The 12081-nt window shown below is 40.8% G+C and overlaps 1 long non-coding RNA gene across 1 annotated transcript; it reads right to left on the bottom strand.

Annotated features, from left to right (window-relative positions):
* Positions 1-2328: 2328 nt before the first annotated feature.
* LOC148116507 (uncharacterized) lies at positions 2329-10015 on the bottom strand. The gene is made up of 2 exons (XR_015730346.1): positions 5874-10015; positions 2329-4834 (listed from the first exon to the last, which is right to left on the bottom strand). It is a non-coding gene; the product is annotated as an uncharacterized LOC148116507 (long non-coding RNA).
* Positions 10016-12081: the final 2066 nt, after the last annotated feature.

The following is a 12081-nucleotide window of genomic DNA, read 5'->3' as shown; positions in this document are numbered from 1 at the left end:
GTGAGGAATGGCTCTCCTCTCCCCTTTTAAAAAGAAATATATTGGAGTTGCATTTAAAAACTTGGGAAGTTGGATTAGATTACAATACAAGAAATAATCATTGATTTCATCATAAGCCAAACATATGTTCCTTTATAAAAGAGGTCAGCAAAATTTGCAAGCAAGGAGAAAAAATTCAAAAAAATATAATTACATGGCCAAAATCTTGTGACAGTTTGGCTAAATCTTTAAAAATTGCCAGTGGGTGCCATCTAGTGGTATTAGATACTATAAAATCTATCTCCCTCTCCCTCTCCATGTCTGTCTGTCTGTCTCTCTCTCACACACACACACACATTGATCTGCTTTATATTCCTTCAAATTGACATCCATAGATTCTTTACTGTGAAAAGCATTCTGGTATGATGGGAATGGTTGTGGCTGTTCAGAATGGAGGCATGCAGCCTGCACACTCTCAGAGGCACTCTTGCTTCTTGGGTTCCTGGCTGAATATCCCTTTTCAGGAACTACCTATCAGATCCATGTGATTTCTACTGGGAAAACTGAATGAGAAAGGCAAGTTGCACTTAACTTTATAATGTTAAGAGAGAGACTGAGATATCATATGGGTTCAGTCTAGTAAAACATACTAGAATAATACTGTATTCCCAGTAAACAGTTGTACAGTCCTGTGACAGTAGCCATCTCTTTGTGGAGCACATTACGTGCCTTTTTTCACAAGCAAAGTTAATCATCTCTGCAGGCTCCTTTTAAAAGTAATCTAATCATGTCTCTCTGTTTCTGCAAAAAGATCAATCACCCTTTGTAGAATGAAGCAAGTTTTTATCCTCTCTCATATCCTGCCTGCCTGCCACCATTAGAGAAACTAGACCTGGGACAAACAATCCAGGGTTCATGAGCAATAAAACACACACACACACCGCTACAGCAATTAAACCACACTGGTCACTTCCAGCTAACCAATAAATATCTTCTGCCTTGTAAACACTTAAGAAAATGCAATCCCAGTTTGACTTAATGACACTTGTTCCTAACCTTTAAAAAGTGCATAAAAAGACATACTGGAGGAAAATTACAGATTTTTATGACACTTAACGGAACCTGAAAACCAAATGTGAGCATTTTCTTAAAACCACCACGGGAGTATTAATGGACACAACGTTTGCCATAATAGGGATGTCCAGTCACAAAATTATTCTATGTTAGAAGGGAAAGTATTAGGCTGCAGCCACTCAGCACTTTTGTTTTTGGAGTCTACATGAGACTCAGAGACATTGAAAGTTATTTATTTTACTGATTAGAGAATCAGCAGGTAAAACTTCCACAGTACAGAGTGATTGATACTATTGGTAAAAATTAAAGATGGTGAGAGCTCATTAGCCATCAGTGCTCTTCAAAGAGCCCCAGAGGATTGTAACAAATGGGGGCAAGCCTTAATTCTAAAGGGAAGCTAGTACCACAAATCCACAATGATGATGAAGCAGCAACATTGCCTGGCCTTGACTTCCCTCCCTTTCTGGAAGTGAGATACAACCAAGAGCTGAAGAAGCTTCTTGAATGAGAAGCAAAACGTCTTCAAAGAAAAACAAGAAAGTCCAGTTGCCTCTTGAAAAAGCATCTTTGAGATACAACCAAAGAGTTTCTCCTGAGGTGAACATATTGGATGCTTCCAGAAGGTCTGTTAACTGCAACAGATGAAATTGATGAAGGGCTGGCTGTTTACAGCCTCTGTGACCGTGGTGGGTTGCCCCCGGTTCGCACCGGTTCTATAGAACGGGTAGTAAAACTGGCGGGAGGCTCCGCCCACTGACCCCGACATCATCAGAATGCTTCTGCGCATGCACGGCCCTGTTGCGAACCGGTAGTAAAGTAAGTAGAACCCACCCCTGCTCTGTGAGTCCATTTAGCAGCAGTAGTGAGTCCAGCTTGGTGTTTTGCTTTGCAACATGCTAGTTTCCATTTTGTTTTTAAAAATCAAAATCTAAAAAAAGATGAAAGATGAACGCGAAAACATCTCAAAATATCTTGTCACAACTTTCTGGTGAACATCAGCTTGGGCTAATACTGTATTTCTTAAAAATGCCAACGGTGACTTGATGTTTATGAACAAACCAGGACAAAATAATCCAGAGGTGGGGGATGCAGTGGCAGTATGTCAATGCTACACTAAATTTTCATTTTATTAACCAGGTTATGTTGATTCAGCCACTTCATTTACCACCTATAAATTAGCTAATCAAAACATGTAGGTTCATATTTGGTTTAGCATATTTGCAGATGAAGAAGGCAGGTGTCTTCCATCAAAAAACCCCAAAAATGTGAAAGAAATGGAAGAACAGCAAGAGAGTTTATTTAATAGTAGATCATTACAACAGGAAACTTACCGACTTGCATATTTTTAAGAACTGTTTTAGCAAACCTTGCCTTATCTTTTATTAACTTCCCACACAATATTTGCCACAATTAAGCATACTGTACATTCCACTGAACCCTGAAACAGTGGAGCTGCATGTATCATCTGGGTTTTTGCCAACAAGGAAGCTCTAATCATTGCATGTTGCTTGAGCAAACAAACAAAAGCATTCATCCAGACTGCCCTTTACCCAGCATGATCAGTGAGTGATTCAGCCGGTACTTACCAGACCATTGTGTGGGATGGGGGTAAACTGGATTATTAGTTGATAGCTCAGTAAGTTCATCATTAATCAACAGAGCAACTCCTTTATGAAAAAAGACAATACTCAGACTTTATAGCTTTGCATTGAGGACAAAGAGACACCTGACAGAGGTACATAAAATTAAAAGTAGTTTAGAAAGCAAGTAAATTTTTCTCTAGCATTGCTTCCAGGCAAATTTTAATTAATGATTTATTCACTTTAAAAAATGGGGAGGAGGAAAATACAGAAAATATTACAGGTAGTCCTTGTCTTACGGCCACAATTGTTCCAAAGTTTTGGTCAATAAGCAAGACAGTTAAGTGAATTTTACAACCTTTCTTGCCACATAATTAAGTGAATCACTGCAGTTGTTAAATTAGTAAATGATTGTAAAGTGAATCTGGCTTTCCCATTGTCTTCGCTTGTCAGAAGGTCACCAAAGGGGTCACAAACCAAGGACGCTGCAATTGTCATAAATACGAACCGGCTGCCAAGCATCCAAATTTTGATCACGTGACCATGGGGATGCTGCAACAACCGTAAGTGTGATAAACGATCAAAAGTCACTTTTTTCAGTGCTGTTATAACTTGGAATGTTCATTAAATGAATGGTGGTAAGTCGAGAACTATCTGTATTGCCCATTTACCCCCAGAGTCACCAGAATTACTGAATTATTTTACCATGTTAAGAGGTAACCCTTGGGGGTCCTCTACTCATACCAGATATAGTGTACTACAAAAGCAAGTAAGCTGTTGGTGCATGTGGGTGTATTTGCACTGTCAGCAGCACTTCCACAAAATTGCTGTCGTGAGGTATAACCATTAAGAAAACAGGGTGAGGCCAGCTAAAACTTAATTGAATTTCAATGTAATTCCTTTAATTGCGCAAACAGGTTAAAAAATACATAAAGATGTGTCTCCTTAAAATAATTATGCCAATTTTCCCATCTAACCCTAACAATGGACTGGGAGTGGGGGGCATCGTCTTGCGGTGGTTCTCCTCCTATCTCTCCGACCAATCGCAATCTGTGTTGACGGGGGCAGCGGTCGACCCCGAGGCGCCTTGTTTGTGGGGTGCCACAAGGGTCGGTCCTCTCGCCCCTCCTGTTCAACATTTATGTGAAGCCGCTGGGTGAGATCATCAGTGGTTTTGGGGTGGAGTTCCATCAGTACGCTGATGATACTCAGCTGTACATCTCCACCCCAGACCATCCCAACGATGCCTTGGAAGTGATGTCCCAGTGCCTGGAGGCCGTGCGGGTCTGGATGGGGAGAAACAGGCTTCCACTCAACCCTTCCAAGACCAAGTGGCTGTGGCTGCCAGCATCCCGGTATAGCCAGCTGGCGTCATCACTGGTTATTGGGGGAGAATCATTGGCCCCCATGGAAAGGGCCCGCAACCTGGGCATCCTCCTGGACGCACGGCTGTCTTTAGAAGAGCATATGACGGCCGTGGCCAGGGGGGCTTTCTATCAGGTCCGCCTGATACGCCAGTTGTGCCCCTTTCTGGATCGGGACTCCCTACACATGGTCACTCAAGCACTCGTCACTTCTCGTCTGGACTATTGTAACACTCTCTACATGGGGTGCACCCGGAGGCTCCAACTGGTGCAGAATGCGGCCTTGCAGGGGATTATGGGAGTGACGGGGCGCTCCCACATGACTCCTCTCCTGCGCGAGCTGCATTGGCTTCCGGTGGACTTCCGGGTGTGCTTCAAGGTGTTGGTGATCACCTTTAAAGCGCTCCAAGGCTTAGGGCCGGGGTACTAACGGGACCGTCTTCTGCCACCAATTGCCTCCCACCGCCTAGTTCACTCCCACAGAGAGGGCCTCTTCAGGGTGCCGTCGGCCAGACAATGCCGGCTGGTGACCCCCAGGGGGAGAGCCTTCTCTGTGGTGGCACCTACCCTCTGGAACAATCTACCCCCAGAGATACGAGTGATCCCAGACCTCTGGACTTTTCGTCGGGCCCTTAAAACCTACTTTTTTCAGTTAGCCGAGCTGTCCTGATTTTATGGTTGGTTTTTAAAATTTGATATTGATTTTAATTGAAATGTTTTAAATTATGGGCCAAACTTTATTTAATTATTTTTAATCGGTTTTAACTTTTGTGTACAAATGTTTTATTTTGGCTGTTCACCGCCCTGAGTCTGAAAGGACAAGGGTGGTATAGAAATCTGAAAAATAAATAAATAAATAAATGTTAGAAGGGCATCTTTTGCTTCCCTGGACCAGTTAAAGCACATAATTTTGATACTTTTTTTGGTTAAAACAAGTAATAATAGTAGGAATTCAAAGCGCAATTGATATTAACTAAACATGCATTAGATTCTTTAGTTATCAGGACAATTACCATTTCTTTCTGATCCCGAGAAATTAATAATGTATTTAAAGCCTTTGTCCTAAACAAGGAATAGAAAAATAGAAAATGCTATAAAGTTAGAGATTAATGTATTTCTACTGACTACATTTTTCAAAACAAATCGTCTTAATTTTTTAAAAAATTCATCCTACACTTACCTGACTTTTATCAAACTTGCAGCAATTAGCACATGAAGAATGATATAAACCATGATAATTTGGTGGAAGGGGCCTTAATCCACAGCACATGCATGACATCACTCAAATGTCTAAGAGCCTTGGTAGTACAGGGGTTTAAGGCACCCTGTTATTAAGCTTATTAAGACCAGCTGCCTGCAATTACTGCAGGGTTCGAATCTCGCCAAGGTTCAAGGTTGACTCAGCCTTCCATCCTTTCTAAGGTAGGTGAAATGAGGACCCAGTTTGTGGGGGCAATAAGCTGACTTTGTATAAATATACAAAAGGATGAAGGCTATTGCTGAGCACATTGTAAGCCGCCCTGAGTCTTCGGAGAAGGGCGGCATATAAATCAAATTTAAAAAAAAAAAAATGCCATTGCATATTTGTTTCACATGCTATGGCCTCATTACATAATCATGTTATATGCACAGTAAATATACATATATTTTCATGGGATGTTGTTGATGTGTTCCTACTTCGTTTACAATATAGAATATGAAATTCTTGTATCAAATACTATAGATTTTACTCATAGCCTGAAAAAAACTAAGATTTGTGAACATAAAAACTTTCTGATTTGTTGGTGACATTAAATTGCTTTCAATTTTCGCAAACTGCCAAAAACTGTCCATAAAAACAATTCACTGATTTTATTACAGATAGTCCTTGACATACCATGCGGAGCTTGTCAGCTAGAAAGCTGACAGCTGGGTTTGAGACCTGAACACCGTGAGATAGGATGAGCTCTTGTTACTTGCCCCAACTCCAGCCCCTCCAGCAGTCTGAAAACCTGCAAATGCAAATAGATAAATAGGTACCACTTCAGTGAGAAGGCAACAACGTTCTCTGCACTTCAGCATGGTGTCATGACCACAGAAATGTCCACATCCACATGACCACAGAAATGTCTTTGGACAAATGGAGATGAGCACCTCCCCCTACAGTCGACCATGGCTGGACAGAGAAAATCATTACCCTTTTAGTCCTTGACATATGACTATAATGGAGCCTGTTTACAGTTGTATGCCATAATGGTTGTAAAACAGGTCAGTCATATGACCAACTTGATTTTATGGCCTTTTTTGCGGTGGTGATTAAGTAAATGCTGCAGTCATTAATCGAAACAAATTCAGTCATTGAGTGTGAGTTGGGAAGATATATAAATTTGTTAAACAAACAAACAAACAAACAAACAAACAAACAAACAAACAAACAAACAAACACTATGTTCTTTCCAGCTCTGTGCTAACTCAGATGCCTGAGTTTTTTGGACAATTTGGGGGCTTGTCCAGAATTGCAGTGTGGCTCCTTTGAGGGCTCAGACCGGCCCACCTCAGTCACAGAGCACCCACAGTTGGCACAGGGTAAGTTTATCTCCATATCTTTGGAGAAGGCAGACAATCAATGAGACAGGAGACGGTAAGCAGTTAACTGGTAATTCCCTGGGAGAGAACGCAAAGGTAAGGATATGGGATGGGGAGGAGCACATCTTCGGGGAGCCTGTCTATTTGTGGGACTAGGGAACCCTGTCCATTCAGCACAGATTAGCCAAAAAGAAAATAGTCCCTCTGTGCATAGGGAAGTGGACAAGATACATTTGGACACCTTTCACGAGAGAAGTGACCAAAGTGGGGCGCCTTTGATTTGCAACTACGGGGGGTGGGGCAGTCTAAATGCAAATTAAGCAGAACCATTCCCCCCTCAAATGGACTTTTGAGTTCAGTGGACTGATATGATTGACTGGCAAGTTGCCCAGATGATGGTTCAAAATATGATGCCTATTGCCCTTTCCCTTGATCTGCCATGCCTATCTACTTCCGAAGGGAAGAGGATGACCTGTAGCCTTCAAGTCTTTTGTTATGCAGATGCTCTCCCCTTCTCCCATTGGAGAAGGAGTTGTGATCAGCTGTAGTTGGACAGATCAAAGGTTCAAGGAATAGTGTTATGGACATGGTTGGGTGGGGGTAAGCCCCAGGGTCTCCCTGCTTTGGGAGAAAATCAACTAGACTACAACTCTTGAGATCACAAAAACAACATGAAAAGCTAGCACAATTGAAAGCGGACAGCGCTGCCACAGTAGCAGCAGGGCTGTTCCCTCTGAGAATCATACAACAACCTGATATAGTAAAAGTCTTGCAAGTTGGAGAATTAGGAAAACTCCTGGTTTAATAATAAGAAACAAAGCTAAACAGAAACTGGCAGAGATTTATAGATAAATATGGTAAATAAAATTGGTCAAAATGGGGAACTTTTAACTTGACAATGAAACTTCTGAAAGTTTTTTGGTGAGAAGAATTAAAAAAGAAATAAAAATGGGCTGCTGGACACAACTTTCAGATGATATTTATCCCTGCAATCCAGAAATCGATTGTAACACTGTCTCAAGGCTGCCTTCTTGAGGCTGTGTTAGCTTTGGTTCTTGTAATTTAGCCAAGAACCAAAGTTAACCCTATTTGAGTATTCACAGAAATACCAGAAAATCAAACGAGGAACAAAAAAACCCACAACATTGTTCAGAGTGCTTTTGAAACTCATGATGCAAAATGTGAAAGGCTTTTAAGCATGCACAGCTTAGTGCTAAAAATAAAAAAAAGATCTTAAAGCCATAGCAGGTGTGTGTGTGTGTGTGAATTAATTTGCCACTGACATTTGTAATTTCTTTCCTTCTAAATATTGCTCAGGGCAGAATAATATGCCAATTGGAAAGATTAAGATTATTGCAAGATTGTAATTTGAAACCATCCAAGCTAATAGAACATTTGGTACCTAGACAAATACTACCACCACGCCATTACAATCAGCATAATCAGCCTTTAGTTTATTTAGTATGTAAATAATAGAACAATATTTTTTAGTTTTTGTTACCTGTCTCCCTGTTGAATGGTTTGATTGAATTTCACAAGAACCTTCCCACCTGTACACCAGGATTAAGCATCTTTTCCTCCCGGCTGAAGACAGATTGACAGATTGTATGCAAGAACAAGCAGGGAAGTGGAGAGTTTCTTTGAGGGGGGAGGGGGGTTTGAGATGCTACATTGTCAGTGTTAATGGTGATAGAAAGAATGTGTCAGTATTTTCTCTTGGTAAGCATTTGAAGGTGTAGATCTGTGCAGAGAGGAAGTTTAAACATTATGCAAGTCTGTCCCATTAAAAGCTAAATCTCTGTAGTAATAAAATAGTGTTTGGAAAGTGAATGCAGGATCTGGCCACATCTGCATCCACCATTCATTCTGGTGTGTAAGAGTCTTGTGTATATTTTGTGCATTGTGATTTGTGTAAGTTGAGTGCATGTTAGAAGAAAGTTAAGAGGTTTCTGTTGTTCAGATTTTCTGCCATCTATTCTTCACTTTTTGAAATGTTTCTCCCATTTCCCTCAGCTTCACCTTGGCTTCCCTCTTCATACTCTCACCATGTCTATCTTCTTGCCTGCTTGTTACATGGTTGAAGATCAGAGCAAATGGAGGAGGAGGAGAATGAAGGGGGGGGACGACACAATGCTCTTCACCCAAAATTTTGGCGGCTGACATGCTTCCCCCTCTTTTTTCAGGACTTTTGCAATACTTTACATGCTGTGTTTCATAACTTCCTGAGATTTTCTAGTTGTTTTCACGTCTCATGCTCAACAAATTTAATTCTTTGAGTTTGCACAAAGATTTCACCAAGTGTTTCTACAAATTTAAATTGCCTTATCCTTGCATTTTTGAGACCGAAAAATTGATTTCTGTTGAATTACCATCATACAGAACTATGACTTTGTTTCCAGGCCATGTTTTTTTTATTTAAAAAAAAAAGACTACCAGAGCTTAAGGCCAGGGACCAATTCCATCTAATTATGGCTTCAATATAGCAGCTGCCAGCAAGAACCACACAACACTGTGCCAGATGAATATGTGGGAAGGGAAGGAACCCGCTTATGAAGTTGTTTTAAAAGCTGAAAACTTGCCTATTGAACATTCTTGATAGAGATGAGCCTTATCTTAGCACAATCCATGGATAAAGTTTACAAGTAAGTGCTTGATAATGGAGCATCTTGTTCCTTACTAGCTGTGCACCCAGAGGAAACTGATTTTAAATTACAAAGATTAAAAATGATAATTTGGATGGGGGAAGAAGGGTGTTGACAGAATCTAGTATCCACAGTACCCTAGATAGCCTAAACCTTTGCTTACCATAAGGCTTATCTATTAGCTTCTTTCTTTAGATTGCCGGTAGAATTTTTTTTTTATTACTTCTCAGGTTCGAAATGTTCATGAATCAATCTGAGGTCAGTCCTTTACTTTTACATTTTTAAAACCTGATGAAGCCTACCAAAGTACTCCAAATACTTGACTCCTTCATTTCATAACCTAAAGTCACTGGGCCTTATTATGCACTCTTTTTCCTGCCAAGATGAATGCTATTTTTCAATTGTCACTGTCTTCTGCCAAGCACCCAGTGAGAACCTTACTTGGGAATCGAAGCTTCTATAAGCCTTGGATACCAGTCTTTGGCAAGCTACTGAAATCTTTATGTCACTGACTGCTAAAAAGTAACCTGTGGTCCACTAGACACCCCAGACCCTATCATTCATGGTCAATAGGATGCTTTGAGAGCCTTGGTTGCTACTGTCCTTGTTCAAAAATATCTAAAGATTTGGTTATGGATTTTCTATTGACTGTTTTGTCTATGGAGATTCCCAATCATCCAAGTCATAGTTCTCCCAAAGGTACTTTTTCCAAGAAAATTGGAATTTATTTTTATTTATTTTTTTCCTTTGAAAACATTTTGCTTCTCAGCCAAGAAGCATCTTCAGGAGAAGAAAATTGTTTTCAAAGGAAAAAAAACCAAGAACGTCTAGTTGCCTTTTAGAAAAAGCACCCTTGGGACACTGACTATTTTGTTCCTCATGAGGTTTCTGCCATTCCCTTGGAATGACCAACTCCAGCCTTTAAGGATCAGTGTTTAGTCACTTATGAAGCAAAACTTCTTGCTGCTCCAAACTTGACTTTGTAGCGATGTACAATTTTGAATCCCACAATAGCAATAGCACTTAAGATTATATACCACAGTGACTTACAGCCCTCGTTATGCAGTTCACAAAGTCAGCATATCGCCCCCAACAATCTGGCTCCTCATTTTACTGACCTTGGAAGGATGGAAGGCTGAGTCAATCTTGAGCTAGTCAGGATCGAACTGCAGGCAGTCGGCAGAATTAGCCTGCAATACTGCATTCTAACCACTGCACCACCACAGCTACCTCTGCTTCCCAAGTCTACAGGTGACTTTACCCACGATTCTTGGCAGACCATAAACCCAGTAGAGAAAACCTCAGTTCTTACTTGTGTGGCCTTGCAAACTCCTGACTTTGAACTCTTTTCTGATAAGTCTTTTGTGGTTGAGGGAGTCTGTTTAACAGGGTCTGTGGTTTGTTTTTTTTTATAAACCCGCTAGATAGATAGAACCCTTGCTACCTTCCTTGAGAGCCCTGAACTTATTGCCTAAATTCAATCTTGTACTGCCAGAAACAAATCTTTTAATATCTTCATTGATTCTAAGTATGTTTTGGTCCTGGTTCCTTATGAAAACTGAGGGGATACTTCACCATCTCAGGTGATCTATTTGCTCATGCGAACCCAGTCATTTTACCTTATATTACTAAAGGGAATCATTTTGATGGTCAGGCTTGCTCAACAACTTTGTGTTTCAGTCTTTGCACTTGTTTCAAATTCCCACTCTCCTGCTTATCAGGAGTTTCTTTCAGATGCTGGGACTACTTGCAACGTCTCTATGATGTTTATTTGAATGGTTCCTCATGGGTGACCAATTGCCTCATGTTATTTTTTTGTTTTTTGGCTCAGCAACTACATGTGAAAGATATTGTGATACCCAAACTATTGTAGTCTGGCTTGCCTCTGCAGCTTATGTGGAAAATCCCAAGAATTTTTTCTAGGGCGAGGACTCACAAAAAGGAGAGGAGACTCTCTGCCCTGTCAGTGCATCTGTGGTTGGGGTGAGGAGGATGCCAAAGTTTCTATCCTTGCAGAAGCAGCAGTAGCAGAGAGCTCTGGAAGGCAATGGTTGTAGGGGTCCCAATTCCTCTGAGGGGTCCTTGGTGCTCTCTCAGCACTGATGAGGTTACCTAGCTTGCATGTTGAAACATCTGCAAGAAGAAAACAACCAAGCTCAGAGAACACCAAGGACCCTTCATTTCAACCCTGCGCTACATTATCCTGTATCGGTTCCTCTGAGTGCCAGATCCATCTATTCCAGCTGGGAGTTTTCCTGTGCCTTAAAAAGTTCCATAACAGGACTCTCAATCCAACCTGGGAAGATCACCCATATATTGCTGGCTACTCCAAAATATTGTACATGTGGAAGGAAAAAGTTCCTGGATTCCCAGACTTAGGAATAGACTGTTGCTGATTTTGCACAACTCTCAGAACTTACTTGATGAACTACTTGATGAAACTTTGTGGACTTCTTTTAAGCAACCATGATTTCTGTTGCACTTTTGCTCTATTTGCCATTTTTTTAAAAGCAGCAACTGGGGTGGGATAAGCTGGGAGAGAAATGCTCTTGTTAACTCAAACTTCATGCGATCACAAATGCTGATCTGCAAAATAAAACTTGTAGAACTGCGCTGAGTCAAACCCCCCCTTCCCATTTTTTTCTTGTGTTCTTTAGTACTAATTGGTGGGTACATCATACAATTTTGCTTAATCCTCTTCTTTGGTAGGCAGGGTTTTACTATATAAACAATCTTGTTGCAAATGTATCTATTGCTTTTGAAGTCTTCATTAATGACACTTCAAAGAGCTGTAAGCTACTTCAGGATGGAAATTTCTCTGGAAAATGTATTGCAAAAAAGGCAGGTCTTAGACCAGTTACTGGGGGAAACATTAAT

The sequence above is a fragment of the Pantherophis guttatus genome, chromosome 1, assembly GCF_059756535.1.
Source record: "Pantherophis guttatus breed Tessera chromosome 1, ASM5975653v1, whole genome shotgun sequence".
Taxonomy (NCBI): Eukaryota; Metazoa; Chordata; class Lepidosauria; order Squamata; family Colubridae; genus Pantherophis; species Pantherophis guttatus.
The sequence above is the reverse complement of the archived record's forward strand: the minus strand, read 5'-3'. Positions and strand labels throughout refer to the sequence as shown.